Raw genomic sequence first — 22,202 nt, 5'->3', positions numbered from 1 at the left:
ACTGCAGTTAGTAATGTCTGACATGACTGTTAGTGTATGCTATTGTTCCCGTTGTTTGGGAAACGCTTTCCACCTTGGGATCCTAAATACAAATAAAAGAAAAGGCTGTAAAAATCAGATCAAATACTCTCAGTAAAGGAACATGACTCATTTTCCAGGAACTAAGATCACTTCAAAGTTGGACAGTGCTCTTCTTCCATTACCAGCACAGCATAGCGTTTTACCTTAACCGGAAATAACGCTTCTAGGCAAGAGCCTTGTTACAGCTGTTCTGTTTATCCAGTACTTGTTATTTTTGTCTGTTGTCTGTCTCTATGTGTTAGCCTGCCTCAAACTGGCATAAGAAAATAGACGGATCGATGTTTTACGTATAATATCTGATTTAAATTGTGTTGTGACATGACTGGAAAAAATACCAAAAAAAAAAAAAAAAAAAAAAAAAATCAACACTATTTACATAAAAAAAACTACCAAGCTAACTTTTTGAAGTACATTTAGGAACAGGATGAAGCTTGGACCTCTACATCTTTGGGGACGGTTAATCAAAATGAACCAGTTGGTAACTCACTCTTGTCTTTCAAAAGTCTGAGCAGCAGCCTAATGTACCAAAATGCATAACAGACACGTCGGGGTTTAAACAGACATTATTAACATTTTACATACATATTATCCGCCTAGCTTACTCATTTCCGGCGATTAAGGACCCTGGAATGTACTTGACACGTATTTTGCTCACTACCGACTTCTTGGCTTTAAATATATTATCTCATGCGCAGGATGTTTTATGCTTGTGTGCTGTCATCTGTGCTATGTGGTTTACATTCTTCTATAGTTACATTTCCTGTCTTTCATATTTATATTTTAATTGATTGTTACTAAACCATTGCCCCCAGGATTAATAAGTATTCAGATTCTGATTCAGATTTTGATTTGAATTTAGCTGAAAGACCTAATGTGAGGAAACTTTTGACTAACTAAAGAGAATGTCTTATTGGGGTAACAGCTGCAGCAAGTCATAAACTTAGGTTTATGACAATCATAGTTGTTTGTGCACGGCTACACACGCAGACCACAGAGAAAACTGGAAGTACAGGTTTTGTATTTTCATAGTAAAACAAGTGTTAATGGTGCAAACATTTCAGCATCTCAAATAACCATGTTCTCTTAATTAACTATGAGGAAAAACTAAAAACTAAAAGTAGACATGAAAATCATTTTAGTTAACTAAAATAAAAATAAAAACTGGAAAAAAAAATCTATGCGTTAGCCCTGCGACAGTCTGGCGAACTGTTCAGGGTGTACCCCGCTTCTTGCCTAAGAGAGCTGGAATAGCAACCCTTAATAACAGAATGGATGGATGGAAAAAAACTGAATCAATTTAATAAACTTAGAAAACTAAAGAAATGTATATGTATATGTAATTTCGAGTTTATAAGACAAACTAATGGCATTTACTTCAGCTTGAAAACAATTTGGTATTTGAGTAAGTATTGAGTATTTTGGTATTCAAGTAAGTTACGTTGTTTTACTCTGAAATGTGAACCGGAAATCAGTAGCCTTGATAGCTAAGAGGCACAGTTGAGTTTGAAAACGGAGAAGCCAGCGTTCGCTCAGTGTGGGTTTGTTAGGAACTATATCGATAAAACGTCGCCGAACACCTGGTAAAAACTGAAGTAACTTTGACATTTTATGGTCTGAAACGGCTAACAGCGTTTGTTCCCTGGAACAAAGACATCCGGGACATTCGACTGCTTTAAGACGAACAGTAACTTCGGTGAGTTAATTGTCTAAGGAGTTGATTCTTTTCGTCATTGTTACCGCCACTAACGCCGACTAAGTCTTCTGCAGTCAGTGTTAACCTTATGCTAAATAAGTACCTAATGAACTAACACATTCTCTCCTTTTTCTCAAGTTTTACGATCGAAAAATGCTAACTAGCTACGAGTTACCGTAATGACGTTATATAGGGCAACAACAGTGTACCCAATTTCTTAAGCCATTCAAGGTTTAGGTTTAGGTGTAAGCGCTAAATAACCATATACGCGTTTTTTTTTTTCACTGACAAAATCCCAAACACAAGTTTTTTGGGGGGGTTTCTCGTGAAAATGTGTGAGTTTGGGTTAACGTAAATCAAATTTTATCGACGCTTTTTTATGGTCGTATATGGTATTAAATTTCGTAATAAATTACGGTGACACGTCTTTTTCGTAGTGACTTGTAAAGTGGAGTTGTTCTATGCATGTCATAAACGACTCTGAAGTGTCTGCAGACTCCAGTTACATAGCTTCTTTTCTTTAATAGTGTGTCGTACTGATTTGTCCACAATAGAGTGGCCACAAATAGAACTCCAGATATTTAATTAAAATGTACACACAACACTGCTATATTCTACAGCTCATTGAATTCAGGATTTGAAGTTATTATTTACATCAGGTAAAAAAGGTAGTGTGTGTATATTTAGTGTCTTAAACAGGGCTCTGTCCGTGGTGGTACTCCGTCCTGTCCTGTAGCCCAGCTGGCCTCCTTTGTCCTGGCCACACAGACTGATTAGCATTCACCATCCTACCAGAGCATCTGTCTCCACAGACACTGCTTTTGTTCCCCATTTAAATTTTGAAACTTTGTCCTTTTTGTCCATCTGTCCCCTCATATTAAAAGCCTACAGATGTGTCAGCCCATCTTCAAAGACGAATGTTGATCTAAAGCCTGGAAAGTTTTGAGTTCTAGGTGAGAGTTGCACAAGAGGATAAACAGAAGTGATGCTTACAGTTTACGTAAATTGAGATATTTTATTATCAGAATATCACCATTTATAGCTGATTTACATACTTTAACGTTTCTGTGGCTATTGTTCAAACTGGTATTCACAAACAAAAGAGCAGAAAAATTATGATATTAATCCTGAGGACGAATCTGTGAGAGAACTCTGAAATGCTAAGGATGGTAGTTGTCCCAACTTTGTCGCCAGAGAGCCAATCAACACCCAGATAATGAAACAGAAAAGCCATGTCTTTGACTTTCTACCACTAGAGTGAGGAGATCTCTGAAAATGTTGACTTTATTTTTGGCCAGTCCCCACTTTTTCACACCCCTCTTAGGTATATGCAGAACATGCCTGCTCGTGTTCTGGAGGCACCTCTGCGGTATGTGTGTGGAGTGGGAGGTATTTCTTCTTCAGAGGTTATGTGGAATCATCACAGGGTGTTATAGGTCTTGTACCTTGTAGCTGGTCTGGTTTGGTAAAAATCCAACACCTCCGCCCTCCTGTTATTTCTTTAACATTATTGTACATCAGAGCTTATCCTGTTGTGTCCATCTTTTGCTAACTAACTTGTATAGTACCCACAAGTCTTGGCTGACATTTCCTTTGAGCTTTAGGTTAGGATAACTTAATCTTTCATTTCAGCTCAATAATAGTTACAGATCTCAGAGTTTTAGAAATACTGGTTGGATGTTTCTTTCTGAATTTTAACATAGATCTATATCTTCAACTTTTTTCCAAGTAAACTCATAATTTTCTAGCATAGTTCAAAATTTCAAATAGATTTATTTTTAGAGTTTCATCATATACATGTAAGCCATAGAAGGGCTCCAACTCTCATAGCCATGATAGTTCTTTGCACTTTAGGATTGTCTTAATCCTAATAAAGGTTTTATCCCATGCTGGCATTCTGGCCTGGCTAAATAAGTGTGAGCCATCTGTGATTGGTGAATATTCTGCAGTTTTGTGGACTGTAAACACCTTACTTTCACAGTTCACAGTAATGAAACAATATAGTGGTCAGATAGAGGTACCCGTTTGTGTCAGGTGTTATTCTGTTGTCTTCTGTTTTTTTTCATAGTGGATAATGAAAAAAAGTGACTAACAGCTCAATGTACAGTGCTGTGGAAAAGTATTTTCCCTGTTTATGATGTCTTTCTTTTTTATTTTTGGACTTTTTGGCACATGATGTAAAATAATAAACAAAGATGGCATGAGAATTACAAATTGCAATTTGTAAATCATGATTTTATTTATTAATGGTCAGAGGGCCCGGTGGCGCCAGTGTTCGGCAGCCTCGCCTCTGTCAGTGCGCCCCAGGGTGGCTGTAGCTACAATGTAGCTTGCCATCACCAGTGTGTGAATGTGTGTGTGAATGGGTGGATGTCTGGATATGTAAAGCGCTTTGGGGTCCTTAGGGACTAGTAAGGCGCTATATAAATACAGGCCATTTACCATTTACCATTCAATGGGGGGAAAAAAGGCTGTTTAGACATACCTGGCCCGATTTGAAAATGAATTTCCCCCTGAACCTGCTGGTGTGGCACTTTTGACACCAAGAACTGCAAATGTTTGCATGGGTCTTTCACATCACTGTAGAGGAAGTGTTGTTAGTTCAAACCCAGTTGAAATGGAATGTTAACTTTCCAAAAAGTTCACCTTCTGCCTCCTCAGTCTACAGGGTATTTTCTGCTTTGGTTATCATTAAGATGTTTTTTTGGCAAATGTGACATGACCCTTTTGTACTTGTACTCTCCTATAGATTAGGGCTGTTCGATATAACGATATATATCGGATGACGATATAAAAACGTCGATCGTTTAATTTTACGCAATCGTTTGTTTTGTGGTGTCGCAAAATAAACTGTTTACGGCAATATTTTTTCATCGTTTTGATGGTCACTGTAGTGGCTATATTAATTTCTTAAAGTTCTTTCGTTCTCCTATATTTTATATAACCACACTACGGACGGACAAGCGCCTGTTTTTATGCGTTGTCGTTAGCAACAACGACGGTAACAGCATCGCCTGTTCGCTTGTTTGTGTTCCACATAAACCTTTCACAATAAAGCTCAAGATCCTGTTGAGACTTTTCAAAATAAACTGAATCACGTGAAAGAGCAGATTATTTACGGATGAGAAGTAAAAAAGAGCCGCCAGGTGTTAAAAAATAAACCTTAGACTAAAACGTTAGAACAGGCTTTTCCCTGCAGCACGCCGTGTAATAAATATTCACAAAGAAAACGGCGGCCGTTACAACTTATGTCTAAAAATGTATCGTTTCATGCATCGATTAAAACACTCGACTCCAGCTACATGATGCGCAGCTGGAAACACTTCCCGCAAGACGAGCTGCCCGAGATTCACAGAATTTACAGAAAGTGTTACGTTTTTGTGATTTATATCGTTATCGGGACGATAGAATTCTTATATCGGGATATGAGATTTTGGTCATTTCGCACAGCCCTACTATAGATGTTATTTTTTTGTTGCCTGCATTTCTTTAGATGATGTTCTGGTTTCTTCTTTGACCTCCTGGGATGAGTTGTCAATGAATGTTTTGAGTGTTTTTGGTAGGCCCGGTACTCCTGGGAAGGTTCCCCACTGTTGGAAGTTTTCTCTGTTTGTGGGAAATGGCTTACACCATGGATCAATGGAATCTTAAAGCCTTAGAAATGGTTGGTAAACCTTTTCTGGCTGGTGGATGTCAGTGACTGTGTTTGTTTCTTTAGACTGTGAGATGTTGCTTTTTGAAGTCTTTTTAGTCTACTCCACTTTGTAGGACAGATTCTATTTAAGTGATATCTTAATTTAACAGATCTGGCAGTAATCTGGCCCACGTGTGGCTAGTGGAATTGAGCTTGACTTTCCAAAAAAAGTATGTTTAATCGCAGATAATTTATAATTTGTTTTGTAAACATATTTATTGAATTTTGTATTTATAAACATCCAACACTTTAAACACCTTGAACATATGGCAGTAAGAAAGCACTAAGAACACAAGACATTCAAAAAAAAAATATATATATATATATATATATATTAATTGGGGTGCAACGATATTCGTATTGATATTGAACCGTTCGATACAGTGCTTTCGGTTCGGTACGCATATGTATCGAACAATACAACATTTTTTATTTATTTTATCAACTTTTCTTCTGACGATGCTGTCTGTGTTGAGCGCTCAGTGGATCTGCGTTCGACTACTCCACCTAGGCTGCACTGTCATGTGCAGATCCACTGAGTGTAGTGCAAGCTAGCAAGACAGAAGCTAAGCTCGTTGCAACATGGCAACTGCCTCAACGCTACCCGAAATTGAACCTCCCCCACCCTCATTCAGATCTGGCGTTTGGAACTATCTTGGTTTTCATGTGAAGCATGACCCTGATGGTAAGCGCGTCATGGACAAAAGTAAAACAGTATGTCGGATGTGCCACGCAATGCTCAATTTGTGGGAACTAGTGCGTTAGCGCAGTTAGCTTGTTAACGTGTTGACACCGTCCAGCCCCAAGCACGGGGCGATCCGCGGTAACTTGTTAACGGAGATTTGCCGCGTTATGGCGTTAATGTCATTTTAACGAGATTAACGCTGACCGCACTAGTGGGAACACAACGAATATGACTGCACATTTACGCCGACATCATCCTAGTGCAAAGACAAGTGGAAGCAGCCAAAAACAACTACTGCTACAAACTTTACCCGAGTCATTTAGACAGCCGTTAGCACATGATTCTCCTTATGGGGACCTGATATGTTTAATATGCTGCTGAGAGTATACCCCAGAAGAAGCGTATAGTATAGCTTTTATTTTGGAAAGAGCCATTTCTCTGTAATAAACTCTCTTTTCCAAAGATGAGTGATTTCTCGATCAGATAGATTTATTTATTTTTTTGTTGTTTCAGCAACATTAAATTTAAAAACTGTACTTTTGAGTTAAAATATATATTTATAATTTTAATAAATGATAAATTAAAAAGGCATGAACATTTTTTTGTATCGAAAAAATATCGAACCGTGTCACCAAAGTATCGAACCGAACCGTGAATTTTGTGTATCGTTGCACCCCTAATATTAATAATACTAAGGGAAATTTAAAAAATATAAAATAAAATCCAAAAAAAAGAGTACAGGATAGTCTGTACTGTATACATTCGTAAATTTAGTATTTAGCATATTTTCATTACATTATTTTCTCACCAGTTCCTCAACGTCCCCAGTCTTAAACAAGGACAGCTCCTCATATTTTGCTTTGTCTTGAATCGTCTTTAATAACCTCTCTCTTTAGTTCTCCAATTTTAGAGTCCAATTCATTCATTGTCTGAATTTATTAAATTTAGAACTGGTGAAGCTTATCATTTGTTCTCTAATATATGCTTTAAATGCTTCCCATCTGGTGGTTGCATTTGTTTGATTTTTATTTATTGAGAAGTAGAGATCAATGTGTTCTCCTAGGAATTTTATAAAGTCAGAATCTTGTAACCATTTAGGGTGTAAACGCCAGTTAAAACAGTGTCTGTTCACTTTGTACAACATTATAAAATAGCGAGACTGGGGCATGATCTGACAGAACAATACTATCATAAATACAGTCAGTTACACTAGGTAACAAAGATGAGGAAATAAGGAAATAATCTATTCGAGAGTGGGTTTTAAAAGTTGAAGAGTAGCATGAGTATTCCCTTTTGGTAGGATTTTGAGTCCTCCAGGGGTCACAGAGATTCAAATCTTTTATATATTGAAGTAGTTTCTTTCTTGTTTGAGAATGTGAGGTATCTGTCCCTGACGAGCGAGCAATCTTTGTGTCTAAGGTACAATTTAAGTCACCTGCCAATATTATCTTACCAGGAAGGACGGCCAATAACAAAAACAAATTCTCAAAGAGCAATGGGTTGTCATCATTGGGGCCGTAGAAATTAAACAAATTTATATTTTCTTTCAAGAAGGTACCCTGGACCACCAAAAATCTAAGCGCTCTGTCATAAATGGTGTTATTTACCTGAAAGGGCACTGAGTTATGAATTAACACCATAACCCCTCTAGAATGAGAGAGGAAACAGGACGCTAGTACTTTGCCTGGCCATCTCCTTTGTACTTTCACCAAGTCGTTTCTGAGTAGATGGGTCTCCTGGATTAAAAAACAATTGAGGACTTCAGATGCTTAAGCCTGGTAATAACCTGCTTTAGCTTAGTCAATTTTACCATCCCCCCCTTTACCATTGTATCACTTAGTATCTTTTTTTTTTTTTTTTTTCCCTTTTTAAAGTTGAGAGAGATGTTTTTGATTTCCTATGTGTGTTACATAGGGGAAGCACCAGTAAAAAGCAACATCTTTTGAGAAGTATTGAAAAAACAAACAAAAAACTGAAAATCTGCCATAAACAAATCCCCTTAGCTGTCACCCTGAACCAGACAGCCCTCCCTCCCTCTCCCTGACTTTCGGGTGGAGTTACGTGCACACACCGATCCAGTGTAAATAAGGGAGCAGTTAGACCAAACAATCTTAAAAGAACAAAATATAACTAACAAGTTCCATATGTCTCCCGGCGATAGTAAATATTTTCACGAACATGTGTATATCTGAAATGTTCATTAGAGTCTCTCCTGCAGCTTATAACACAAGTGAAGAACCCATTACTTCTGGGGACAAAAGAGCCAAAAAACCCCACCACCACCACCAACAACAACAACAAAAAAAAGGGCATAGAAAAGTCATGTGCCAACCGAATAGTGAAGTCCCAAACCCTCAGCAAATATGTTATTGGCTCATAATCCCCATGATAAGCAATTTTAGCTGATACTGATGGATATTCAAGAAGATTTTAAGCCTTGGACAAACTTCTCAGCCTCTGCTGGGGTTTCAAACTCTCGTATCTGTCTGTCAGATGGCACTCGGAGCTTGGCTGGATAAAGTATTCCGTAGCGTATGTTCATCAATCTCAGCTGTTGTTTTACCCTGTTGAAACACCTCCTTCTCCGGTGTAGCTCTGCCGATAGATCTGGGAAAAACAAAATCTCCCTGCCGCCACAGGTAACTTTGCCTTTGGCCCTGGCTGCTCACATCACTTGGACTTTATCCTGAAAGTTTAAAAACTTTGCGATGAGGACTCGCGGAGTGTTGGGTCGATTCGGATGTGTCCTGCTGGGCAGCCTGTGTGCTCTTTCAATGTAGAGTGGCGTTGGAAATGTTTCAGGTCCCAGCGCCTCAGGGAGCCGTCTTACAGGAAAGCCACCACATCATTTCCTTCCATTTTCTCCGGCATGTTAACTAGTCGCAAGTTGGATCGGCGAGAGCAGTTTTCGAGCTCGTCGTGTTTATTTGTGAGGAGAGATACTTGTTTAACAAGCGCATCAGACTTGTTTTTCTCTGAGTTAACGGTGTCTTCTACATTGCTAATTTGCACTTCTGCTTCATCCATGCATGCCGAGAAGTCCTGCACGTCCCTCTTAACGTCCTGTATGGCTTTCAGCACCACATCAATTTTTGTGGAAAAGTCATTCCTGATCTCGTTGAGAATCTGAATGACATCCATGTTGTGGGCCGTTCCAGTATTCTCGCCTACGCGTGGCTCAGGACAAGCATCATCTGCTGAGTTAGCTTGACTACTAGCATACGATACGTCGTCGTCCTCATTTGGAGAAGGGTTAGTTTTAACTTTATTTAGTGCCTTCTTCGCTGGTATATTTTTGCGTGAAATTATGCTAAATGGCCACAGGTGGTAAATTTTACTGTTCGTGGCGTAAAAGTATAATTCTAAGGATTTTACACCAGGAGCTCACCAAAAGCCGTATGTTCAGTTCAGCGCCATAGCCGTGCCCCGATAATTTATAATTTAATTCGGTGGCTATTTGTTTTTTTTCCCCCCTCAGTAAATGAATGATTTTGTGTTTATTCAGGTTGTCTTTGTCTCATATTAAAATATGTTTGATATTTGAAAAATATGCATAATAACAACGATGATGATGATGATAATAATAATAATAATAATAATAATAATAATCATAATAATAGTAGTAGTAGTAGTAGTAATAAAGATTTGTGGCAGTTTTTTTTTTTTTTTTTTTTTCCAGCTACAATTTTGATCTTCAAGATGAAATAAATGAATGAAATACCCATGGCTTTTAAAAATGTATATGATTAACTAGCAATAATCAACTGCATCTCCATAGTGTGAGATTAGCGTTTATATTGAGGCATGGAGGGTTATGACTTCAAGCCTTAGCAAAAGTCTTACAGCAAGAGTAACTGAACAACACCCTGAGAATACATCTGCTAATACTAGAGCAATTTACTGACGTCAAGCATCGTAAACTTTTAATCTGTCCACTAAGTAGAGTACCTCACATTAGAGACGTGGCACTTGTTAATACAAATGTGATCGAGAGTTTTCGTGTCGCAGATAAGACTGAAGGAGATAAGTTCAAGTTAGTCTGGGGTTTTTGGGGGGGTTCTTGGCTTCAGTTGAGCCTGACATTGGCTATCCTTGAAATCTGACCTTACAAGACTGGTTATTAGCTCAGTTGAAGCAGTTCAAATGGGTTTCAGATCCTGAAGAAAATGGGCAGCATTTCGTGCTCTGAAAAGGTGGAGGTGTGTCCACTGAAAGTACACAGTGCATATAAACATGAACTAGGTTAGGCATTGCAGGTGTTAATAATTTATGTACCCCAACGTTGTCTCATCATTTTTAGCATAATGAGGTAGGGATCCACCCAGCCGATACTTGGATCAGATGTTGGTCTTATTCCCATTGTAAAAGCTGGATTGGAACGACTTTTTAATGTCGTTAATGGTGCATTAAACAGCATGAAATGTTATTATATGTGATAGTAATGTTATTTCAATTCATTTGTCACTTGGCGGCTTCAGCTCACAGATAATGTGTGTGAGGACAAACCAGCAGTAAACAGAAGAGAGTCACCGTGGTGAAATAAAACTAGTGCAGGTAAAGGTTAATTACATGACTGCATGTTTTTCTTTGGTCCAGCTATTATTTATTTTATAATAATTACCAATTCAGGAAAAGGTATATTCAGCATATTTATTCTATATCATGTATGTATATGTCTATGTACCTTATCTCTCTGGGTGCGCCAGTCTCAACAAAACTTTGCCTGAAAATTGTTCCATACAGTGAATATGAGCATCTGTGATTTTCAAAAAGATTTTTTATGAATCTCAATACTTTGGATTTTCATATGTTAATTTTGTCATCCTCCTGCAAATGTGATGTTATGTTCTCCATTTGTATTTGTTTCACATTCTACCTCGGCTGTGCGTAATGTAACGGTCACCAGTATTTGTATCTGCAGTGGAATATTGTTTGACACCAAATGCAGAAATAAGAATTTGGGAAAGTACGCATGCTAGTACCTTTAATTGCTCTAAACAGTTTGTCATTAATAACAATAAGAGCTGGACCTTGTACTGTGACTGCAGTTGTTAACAGCCTTCCTTCATTCCCATGTGGGAAAAAACTGGGGAAATTTGTATTTTTGATGTATATTAAGGTTGGGCGATATGTAAAATTTTTCCAACTGACATTTGTCAGTCCAATAACTGACAATAGGCAATATATTTGCGCAGGTGACTTTTTGATGGGCGGAGCCATATAATCATGCACCGACTGATCTGCACGTTTAGAATTTATAAGTTTTGTTTGGAGGGAATATTTTACTCTCTTTTCTTGTTTGTTTCAGTATTAACATAGCTACTTTTTGGATTATTCACTTATGTATTTATTTGAGATGCGCTAAATCGCACAAAAGCCTTAACTTTACGTCTGAGATTTTTCTTTTATGTTTGCTGGAAGAGACATTTTGATTTTTAAGGTACTTTTTGTTAAATTTTGTATTTGTTGTTTAAGACAGATGAACGCTGAAATGGCATGTAAACACGGTTATAGTGGAAAAAAGAAGCCAGTTTCACTTTGTTTCCCTCCCCACCATTGTGTGTGGGTTTAAAAAAAAAAAAAAAAAAAAAAAAAAAATAAAGTACTTTTTTTATTTTATTTAAAATAATAATAAAAAAAGTTATTTTAAATAAATATTTTTTTCTGAACATAGGCTTCTGCCTTCCTTTCTGTTATGAGTTTGAGTAAATGAGCTGCATTTGCTCGCACCGTGAAGAGAGCAGTGTTAAAACAGCGCTATTATTATTATTATTTTTTTTTCTGTTGACTGCTTCTCTTAGCATTAACCAACATATTGGCAAACTTAGGCATGGGCAAATAAATAAAGAAATCACTCCTGTAAAAGCGATCAGTCTATTGTCGATGGTCAACCATCATCCAACTGCCAACCTTAATGTTATTGTCTTGCTGTTACTGCTGAGTTTCTTGACTAAAAAAAGTTAAGAAAGCAGCAGACAATGTAGTTTGCAGTCAGGTATTCAGCTGATACCCATCCACTTAAGTTAACTAATTATGGTACACTAAACATTAGTAGTCTTTTATAAGAGGCTGATGTTGATAAGCTAAAGTAACAACGCTTCCATCAAATGACATCAAGGCTGAATCGTCACCGTGCCAGTGGTGAGAAACAGCTGCCCAAACTAGGAGCCGTGACTCTATTTGAGCTTTGTGTTGTTGAGCCTGATTACAAATTGAGAGATGGGTCACAAAGGCGGGATACAAACAGCTCTGAGTTGCAGTGTGAACAGAGCATCTATGTCAGAATCGACATTGCTGTCAGAAGAGGGAAAAGACGCACAAGAGAACAGTTGTTAAAGAGGAGTGAAGTCCCTTTAGAAGTCAACCTTGTTATCTGGTGTCAATTTACAGATAGTGACTGTGTGTCTCTGTGACCCTGCAGTTCACTGAAATAAACTTTGGCCATTTTTGGCATGTCATGAGAACATCGCTTTGTTGTAAATGCACTGAAACCACATTACCTCTTAAGCTTTCCAGTCAGCTGCAGGGGAGATCCTCCAAGGTTTATCTTTAATTAATTCACAGTAAATTTTAGCCATAGGATGTTTTGAAAATGAAGTCAGAAATTGAAAGCTGTTTGTCTATATAATTCTTATAGCAATGAACTTGGAAACCGTGTAATGTAAAATAATTATTACAATGTTACAGATTTGTTCAGAATAATTTGTATGTTGATAATTTTTCTGCTTCACAACATAATTTCTTTTGCAAGTGCTGCATCTTGAAGAAGTGACATATGTGCTTACTTGTAGGAAGCAACAGATTAATTCAGTTCATTTAATGCATTTTCCTTTTAATGTAAACCTGAGATAGATCCATACAGTGAGGACATTTGGTGATAGTATACAGAAAATCAATTATTCTAAGTGATTAACCTTATGTGTCCAGACAGGAATGGTCTCTGATGAAGATGATGTGAACCAGACGCTATGAACTTCAGTGAGCAGATGCAACAGGTGTTACAGATCTATAGTTTAAGGGTCAGAATTTTTTATTCAACAATTTTATTCAATATAAAATTCCAAGTAGACGTCATCTTGGCATGACTGCAGTAGAAAACACAAGTTACGGCTGCATCATTAAATATACTGGTCTGTGGTATCTTCAGCTGACCCTGTCCTTGTCCACAATTGAGATTCAGCCATAGCTAGTGTCAGCCTTCAGGGGTGTGTTTCAAGATAGGCAGGTGGCGTACTACACCTATCATTAAAGCTCTAGTTGATAATTAATTGTAGATGTAGAAACGTACCGGTGCATGTGTTTATCCTGGATTAGCAGGTACTGGGCCTGTTGAATGATATTTGCAAATAAGAATCAGTAAATAATACCATTTACGGATGTATGTAATTTTTAATATTTTTGTTTAATTATTATTATTATTATTATTAATAATAATAATAATAATAATAATAATAATAATAATAATAATAATAATAATAATACATTATTATTTATTTATGCAAAATTGTTTTAGATTATCTTACCTAACAGTATTTAAAGTAGGCTGATTATTAAAATTTGCTTTAGTGAAAATGCGTAAGGTAACTGTTTTGTTTTAAAGTTCATGGATTCTTAAAAACTTGAAGAGCATGAGGACACCTGAGTGGGGAAAAACAACTCAAAAAGCTCTGATACTGCAGAAAACACATGAAAGGCTTCTGGGTGTGAAGTATGTGCTAAAATGAAAGGCTGACAGGAAGCAAGAAATAGCACAGCTTTTCAGTGCACGCTAACACAGAATAGCGCTTATCACCATCGACATATCTTCATCTAGAAGCGAAATGCCACATCCTAACAGCTTTTAATACATTTTCTGCTAAGTTGCTTTGATACCAGCTTATCTTGATAGTGTCTTGATATACTGCTTGTTTCCCGTCACTCAGCTGTATCATGCTTTTATCTGTGGTATTAAGAGGAAACATGCCGTAAAGGCTTCAGTTTGTCCTGCCTGGAATAATGATTATGCTGGATGATGTTTGCCAAACTTAACTGTTACTCCTACCTTCTTTCTTCTTGTGCTCTGAGGCCTGATCTGAACTTATCGACTGTAGACAACTCTGCTTTGTAATGTACTTCTAAATAAATAATAAATAATGGTGAACGTTACAGAAATTTTAGTGTTTTGCTCATAAGCTTAAAAGGTCAACAACAGTCTTCTCCACTAAACATTTAGCTAATCATTTTAGTCTATACCACAAATATGTAACCAGTTTCCCCCACAGCCAAAAGATCAGGGTTTAACAGCCATTTGTATGCTTTACTGCTGGGTGCAGAGAGAACAATCATGGAAGAGGAGAAGCTTCAGCTTCACCGTAAGCTATGGGCGTCACCTACACTACTGCTGTATTGTCAACCTTTGTGTTGAGGGAAAAATGGAAGCTGAATCTTCTAAAACCTTTAATCTACACACGTGTATTTTTTACATTCTTGACTCATTCAGTATTTGTATTGTTACTTTTATGGAGAAAACTGTTCAATGCAGTGAGACAGAGATATCAGTTCTGGATGGGGTGTAACGAAGATGCATCATAAATTAATGTCTTAATAACTGAGCTGGTCAGGTAAAATGTCAAAGATGAGTTTAATGAAGCAGTAATATACTTATTTTCTCAACGCTGAGTTGTTTTTTCCCTGTTCTTGGGTGATGTCGAAAAATGTGATTATAGGAAAACACTGTCATGGCCAGTCGGCTTGCATTCCACAACTTTTACTGGTCCATCAGCTATGCTGAACTTGTCCTTCTTAGCCTGTTACTATAGCCACCACTCATTGATAGTTTTTCTTCTTGCACTCCTTAAAACTTGATTTAAGAAATATTTTTTTTTAAAACACCCCTTTTAAAAAATTGCATTTTTTTAAAAAAAAAGCATTGTTTAAAATGGTATTTTCAGAATATTAGCAATATCGAACAAAGAGCAGAATAATACCTGAATCTGTGATGGTGATCTATTCAATTCAATTCCGTTTTATTTATATATAGCGCCAAATCACAACAACAGTCGCCTCAATGCGCTTTATATTGTACAGTAGATTCTACAATAATAGATACAGAGAAAAAACCCAACAATCATATGACCCCCTATGAGCAAGCACTTTGGTGACAGCGGGAAGGAAAAACTCCTTTTAACAGGAAGAAACCTCCAGCAGAACCAGGCTCAGGGAGGGGCGGCCATCTGCTGCAACCGGTTGGGGTGAGAGAAGGAAGACAGAATGAGACATGCTGTGGAAGAGAGACAGAGATTAATAGCAGGTACAAGTCAATGGAGAGAGGTCTTATTAACACATACTGAGTGAGAAAGGTGACTGGAAAGGAAGAACTCTATGCATCATGGGAATCCCCCGGTAGCCAATGCCTATTGCAGCATAACTAAGGGATGATTTAGGGTCACCTGGTCCAGCCCTAACTATATGCTTTAGCAAAAAGGAAAGTTTTAAGCCTAATCTTAAAAGTAGAGAGAGTGTCTGTCTCCCAAATCCAAACAGGAAGCTGGTTCCACAGACGAGGGACCTGAAAACTGAAGGCTCTCCCTCCCATTCTACTTTTAAATACTCTAGGAACAACAAGTAGGCCTGCAGTGCGAGAGCGAAGTGCTCTAATAGGGTGATATGGTACTACAAGGTCATTAAGATAAGATGGGGCCTGATTATTAAAGACCTTGTATGTGAGGAGCAGGATTTTGAATTCAATTCTGGATTTAACAGGAAGCCAATGAAGGGAAGCCAAAACAGGAGAAATATGCTCTCTCTTTCGAGACCCTGTCAGTACTCTTGCTGCAGCATTTTGGATTAATTGAAGGCTTTTCACAGAGTTTTTAGGACTTCCTGATAATAATGAATTACAGTACTCCAGTCTAGGGATGGGTATCGTTTAGGTTTTATTCGATACCAGTGCCAAACTGGTACTTTTGAAATGGTGCCGGTGCTTAAACTGTGCTCGAACCGGTGCTTAAACAATGGAAAAAACACAAACTTTGTCCAAAAACCTCTCATGTTTAGCTGTTTTCCACTTTTTCTTTGGTCATTTTAGCCTTTTTGGCCAGGGTGAAGGGAGTATCTGCCATCAAACAAGAAGACAGCCGCATGTAACTACGACGGTGTTTGCTAGTTCACCTTACATGCATTAATTTAATAACGTGGTTAGCCTACTCAACGTAAATTACACACGAACAACATTAAGCTACTCACCCAGAGAAGAACGGCTGCTGCTACCATCATCATCCGTCATCATTTTTGCTACACTGGCAGGGCTAGGGCCAGGACTCCGGGTTCTTGGGGGATGTTGCTAACTCCGGGTCCGATAACAGGCACCACACCCACAGTAGATGTGCTCTGTGTGGGGTCTTGCAGCAAGCTATCAAATACGGTGCATTTCTCGGCTTTTAAAAAAATGCTATGCGTCACCAGGTGTTTCATCAGATTTGAGGTGTTACCTCCTTTGCACAGTATCACCTTAAAGCACTTGTTGCAGGCTGCTGAGTTTGCATCTTTTGCTGTGAAGTACAGCCAGAGTTTTGACCGCTTCGCCTTGGGCATTTTTAATCTGTAGCTCTGCTCTAAAACAACGTACATACCTGGGCCCGCCTACTATCCTTGGAAAGGTAAAATGATTGGCTAGAATCCAAAGTGTATGACATCTCAGGGGAAAAAAAGCACCGAAATAAAGCACTGAAATGTGCGCTGCTTTTCGGTCTGGTTACTACCGTTTATGTCAGAACCGGTACCCATCCCTAGTCCAGTCTGGAAGTAATAAATGCATGAACTAGTTTTTCAGCGTCACTCTGAGACAGGATATTTCTAATTTTAGAGATGTTGCGCAAATGGAAGAAATCAGTCTTACATATCTGTTTAATATGTGCATTGAAGGACATGTCTTGGTCAAAAATGACTCCAAGGTTCCTCACAGTGTTACTGGAGGCCAAGGTAATGCCATCCAGAGTAAGAATCTGCTTAGATACCATATTTCTAAGATTTTCAGGGCCAAGTACAATAACCTCAGTTTTATCTGAATTAAGAAGCAGAAAGTTAGCGGCCATACAGGTCTTTATGTCTTTAAGACATTCCTGCAGTTTAACTAATTGGTGTGTGTTATCTGGCTTCTTGGACAGATAGAGTTGGGTGTCATCTGCATAGCAGTGAAAATGTATACTATGTCTTCTGATGATACTGCCTAAGGGAAGCATGCATAATGTAGACAGAATTGGTCCTAGCACTGAACCCCGTGGAACACCATAGTTGACCTTAGTGTGTGAAGAGGACTCTCCATTTACATGCACAAATTGGATTCTATTAGATAGATATGATACAAACCACTGCAGCACAGTGTCTGTAATACCTACAGCGTGCTCTAATCACGGTAATAGAATATTATGGTCAACAGTAGAGCTGGGCGATAGAACGATAACGATATGTATTGCGAAATAACTTTTTCTCGATAGAAAAATTTAACTATTGCGATAGGCCTCATCTCTCTTGTCCTCTTAAAAGAAAAAAAAAAGAACAGCCAATCCAAATTAAGTAGCGCAGAGCCGAACCAATCACAGCCGCAGCGTCACATCACGTGACTTGTTACGTACAGCACAAGTGCCAAGGCGCACATGTGTATTTGTTTGGGAAGCAGCCAGCCGGGCTGCCCAGGTAATGGAGGAAATGAGTGTGCCGACTAGAGAAAAATCAACCGAGAGCGTGAGCGAAGGTTACTGAAGAAAAAACAGATGATGGTTCCAATGCCGGAAAGATTGTCGAACGGAATGGCCATAGAAGTTCCATAGTGTGAAGGTATTTCGGCTATTTCAAGTCTGACAAAAAACAGAGTAGCGCGCACTGTAAATTGTGCCGAAAGCAAGTCTGGAAATACAATAAAGCGGTGCATGCTCAATCTCTGACTGAAAGCGCTAATTCGTCATTCGGCTTTTGTCAGACTAAAGTCACTGTTAAAACTGTTTGAAAAGCTAAGCTATACAACAAGGAGAGATTGAGAATTTCCTTTTAGTTCTCAGTTTATTTGATATTGACAAAAGTTAGTCAATTTTGTCTGTTCTTCTGTAAAACAAACTAAGATTTATTTTTAGAATTAAAATTTTGTTTCTAAGTGGAATTGACAATTTAGTAGTCTGTTTTGTTTTTTCTGTTTTGAAACTTAAACGCTTTAGCGGCTGCCTTTTGTGTAGTTTGCAATATTTGCCTTTATCTGAAACTGAAGTCTCATGTTCCTTAAGTACATCTACCCTGTTGAACTTATTATGGGAAATAAATATTTAAATCAAAACAAGCTGCTGATTATTTCACATTTTACTTGTGAGCAACGGCACATTTAAATCTTACAAATAGTTATTTGGCTTATATCGTGATATATATCGTTATCGCCTGAAATGAAAAAAACGTATCGTGATATGAAAAAATCTTATATCGCCCAGCTCTAGTCAACAGTATCGAACGCTGCCAGAGCACGATCTGATATCCTCATGTTGGTGTTGTTCCCACATCATCATAATAAATGTTGTTCCAGGTTCAACATTGCAACTGACCAATCACATTGGTCAGTTGCGGGGTTTTTTTGGGGGGGGCAAAAAACGCCTTAAACAAAAAATCTACTTAACTTACGAGAAACTGCCGATCCAGCAATTTGAATTCTTTGCATTTCAGGATACTGTTCTTTAATAAACAGTAAGCATTATATATATTGGAATATACATTGGAATTTAATAAATGAATGAATCACTTGGCTTGCAAAAGTATTACGTCACAACAATGTGATTGGTCAGTTGCAATGTTGAACCTGGAACAACATTTATTATGATGATGTGGGAACAACACCAACACGAGGATATCAGACCATCCCACTGCCAGAGGCCATAAGACGATCATTTGTAACCTTCACTAAAGCTGTTTCTGTGCTGTGATGAGCTCTGAAGCCTGACTGAAACTCTTCAAATAAGCCATTCCTCTGCAGATGATCTGTTAGCTGTTTGACAACCACTCTTTCAAGGATTTTTGAAATGAAAGGAAGGTTGGAGATTGGCCTATAATTAGCTAAGACAGCTGGGTCTAGAGATGCTTTTTAAGTAAAGATTTAGCTACTGCCAGCTTGAAGGCCTGTGGTACATAGCCGATTATTAGAGATGGGTTGATCAGATTTAAGATTGAAGCATTCATTAATGGCAGGACTTCTTTGAGCAGTCTTGTAGGAATGGGGTCTAAAAGACACGTTGATAGTTTGGAGGAAGTAATTATTGAAGTTAACTCAGAAAGATCAATTGGAGAAAAAGAGTCTAAATGAATATCAATGGTACTAAAAGTAGCTGTAGATAATATTACATCTGTGAGATGATTATTGGTAATTTTTTCTCTAATGATTAAAATTTTATTTGTCAAGAAGTTCATGAAGTCATTACTAGTTAACATTAAAGGAATGGTTGGCTCAACAGTATGGAACGCCAGGACTGCCATAATGAATTACTTAAATACACCATTAAATAATTAATTAAATGTGGCAATAATTAATTAAAATGGGAATTAATTAATTAAATAAATAGTTATGACACATGTAATTAATTAATTATTGACACATTTAATTAATTATTTATGTATTTCATATTTTAATTAATTATTGACACATTTAATTAATTAATTATTGACACATTTAATTAATTATTTATGTATTTCACATTTTAATTAATTATTGACACATTTAATTAATTATTTCATGATATATTTATTTATTTCATTTTGGCAGTCCTGGCACCTGGCTCTCATCATGAATTAATTTTATCTGTCAGCCTCACCCATCAAACTCAGGGGGCGGGGTTAACGCTGATCGACTCAAAACCATTGCTTTGGCCTGGTGGCCATTGTTTTTAGCCCACAACAACCGGCAGAACTGAACTTTGAAAAACCCTGTTTGTGTGTCACCAAATACTGTTTTAATATGTTTTTAGCCGAGAATGTAGTGGTTTAATCTTCATATGTCTGATCGGTTTGTCAAGATACAGCCTCTTTGCAAAAGTGCTTCGATGATTTCGGAGATGTCTGCCCAGTCTCACGGCAAAGCGTGGGATAGACCCGCTCGCCTCGCAAGCAATCGAGCTGTTATTACCGCCGACAAAGCGCAGGCCCCGGTACACAGCTGTAATAACCCCCGCTGACACTGACTTCTTTTACTGAGGTTATATTTATCGGGGTTTTATTTCCTGATGTTCTTATGTGTCCTACGTGTTTCAGTCGCCAATTCTGAATTATAACTAACATTAAAAACATGTTTAAGGAGGAGAGAGAGCAAATAAATTCGATTAACAGCTGATCTTTGGGTTTCTGTTCAGTAATCAGCGTGACCTGTGTATAAACGTATAAAAGAGAAAACGTTGGTGTTTCCGTCGTGTAGTAACTGCTGGCTTTAACTGTACAAAGGTTGTTCGACACTATGAAACACATACAGACTTCATGATGTTCGGCTAATATTTTTATTGTGAATATTAATCATGAGGGTGACCTGTACACCACGGAGCAAGATCAGCATCTCTCCACGATATCTTCAGATCTCTGAGTTAACACAGAGTTTCCCAGCTGACTATCTAACTGTCATCTACGAATATGTCATGGGTCATATCAATATGATTTTACAGAAAAGCATCCTTAATACTGCCAACTATTCCAGAGACGTGAAAATCTACAGCATAAAGAACACAAAAATATAGCAGTCTAACGCAACACTGTAACAGAGATGAACCGTCAGTTTGTCGCAGATCAAAGTGGAATGAAAGTGATTGGTTGAACAGGTGTTCGTGATCTGTGTTATCTGCATTTTCATCAGCGTAAGAGACTCAGCAGCAGATTAGACTAACAGTTATACATTTAATAAATTACCAAATGAATCCACGATCGAACCTGTTCCGACAATTTGAGTTTGTATTCCCTCAGCTGCAGACTCGCTGCTGTTTAAATGTTTGAGAGGAAGATTAGATATAAAGCAAACATCAAACATAGACTCAGTCTGCGGTCACATTTGATATGAGGCCAGCACGGATATTGGCTGTGTCCTGTTTTAAGATCATACATGTAAAATTGTTGTCTGACCTCCGTCGATCCAGCCGCTCAGAGTCCGTGGTTACCATGGTTACTGCATAAGCAGCTATAATGTAAACATTACGCAGCATGGGTGTTTATGTTTTTCATTGCAAAAGAACTGTCTGAATGGTTAACTGACGTTAACTTGGATAAATTATAGTTAAGGAGTATCACAGATAACGCCCATGTGAGCTGCTGAAATCAGTAGGCTATTACTGAAATACACGTGCTATATCATAAACTACGATATAAATAGGGAGGTCCTATTAACATGTTTAGTTTTAAAGGACACCTTCCTGCCTTTAGTCTCATTCATGAGCAGTATTAGTTTTCTTCTAACATCCAGAAGTCTGCACGATGTGTTTCATAGTTTGTAACAAACCTTTTACAGTTAAACATAACATGACCGAAAAAGCACAAAAAAAAAAAAAAAAGAGAGAGAGAAATCACACAAATTATATGTTAAGCTCATTTATTTTTAGTTAAGTAAACTCTAAAAATTCTAACATAGCTGGTGCTTAGAATACAGTTAAATAACTATTAAAAACAGATGATATAATATTTCTGTCCAGGTTGCAGTCTTCATGATGAACATGCTGTTGCAAACTCTGCTCCTCTCGGTGGAAATGCGCCTTCTCTTTCCTCTTTGTATAAAAACATTTTAAAAGTCAGTTTAATCTCAAAATTCACTGTTAAATCCGAAACACACCAGATAAAGAAAAGCGAATAGTTCAGTCTAACACATGTGCCAGTGAATCATTAAACGTCTGTAAAACTCTGCAGTTATGAAACATAACTTTAATTTGAGCCAAACCGATTTGCTCAGTTGTAAATAAAACAGCGAAGTAAACGTGACCCGACAGACAAAACCTGAGTGAATTAAGTCCAGCGTTTAACCACTGAGAGCTAAAACTCAGGTGAGGTTTCAAAGCTGTGTGCAGGTGATTGGA

The 22,202-nt window shown here is 37.8% G+C and overlaps 1 protein-coding gene across 2 annotated transcripts in view; it reads left to right on the top strand.

Annotated features, from left to right (window-relative positions):
• The first annotated feature begins 1,548 nt into the window (after window positions 1-1,548).
• Window positions 1,549-22,202, top strand: part of LOC100709940 (E3 ubiquitin-protein ligase pellino homolog 1) — a 37,445-nt gene continuing 16,791 nt past the window's right edge. Inside the window, exons 1-2 of one of the 2 annotated variants that reach the window (XM_005469770.4) lie at window positions 1,549-1,774; window positions 13,081-13,148. The gene's annotated coding sequence lies outside the window, so the exon portion shown is untranslated. The remainder of the gene's footprint in view (window positions 1,775-13,080; window positions 13,149-22,202) is intronic. The other variant, XM_003459855.5, reaches the window with a different exon arrangement.

Source organism: Oreochromis niloticus, linkage group LG6 (assembly GCF_001858045.2).
Source record: "Oreochromis niloticus isolate F11D_XX linkage group LG6, O_niloticus_UMD_NMBU, whole genome shotgun sequence".
Taxonomy (NCBI): Eukaryota; Metazoa; Chordata; class Actinopteri; order Cichliformes; family Cichlidae; genus Oreochromis; species Oreochromis niloticus.
The sequence above is the reverse complement of the archived record's forward strand: the minus strand, read 5'-3'. Positions and strand labels throughout refer to the sequence as shown.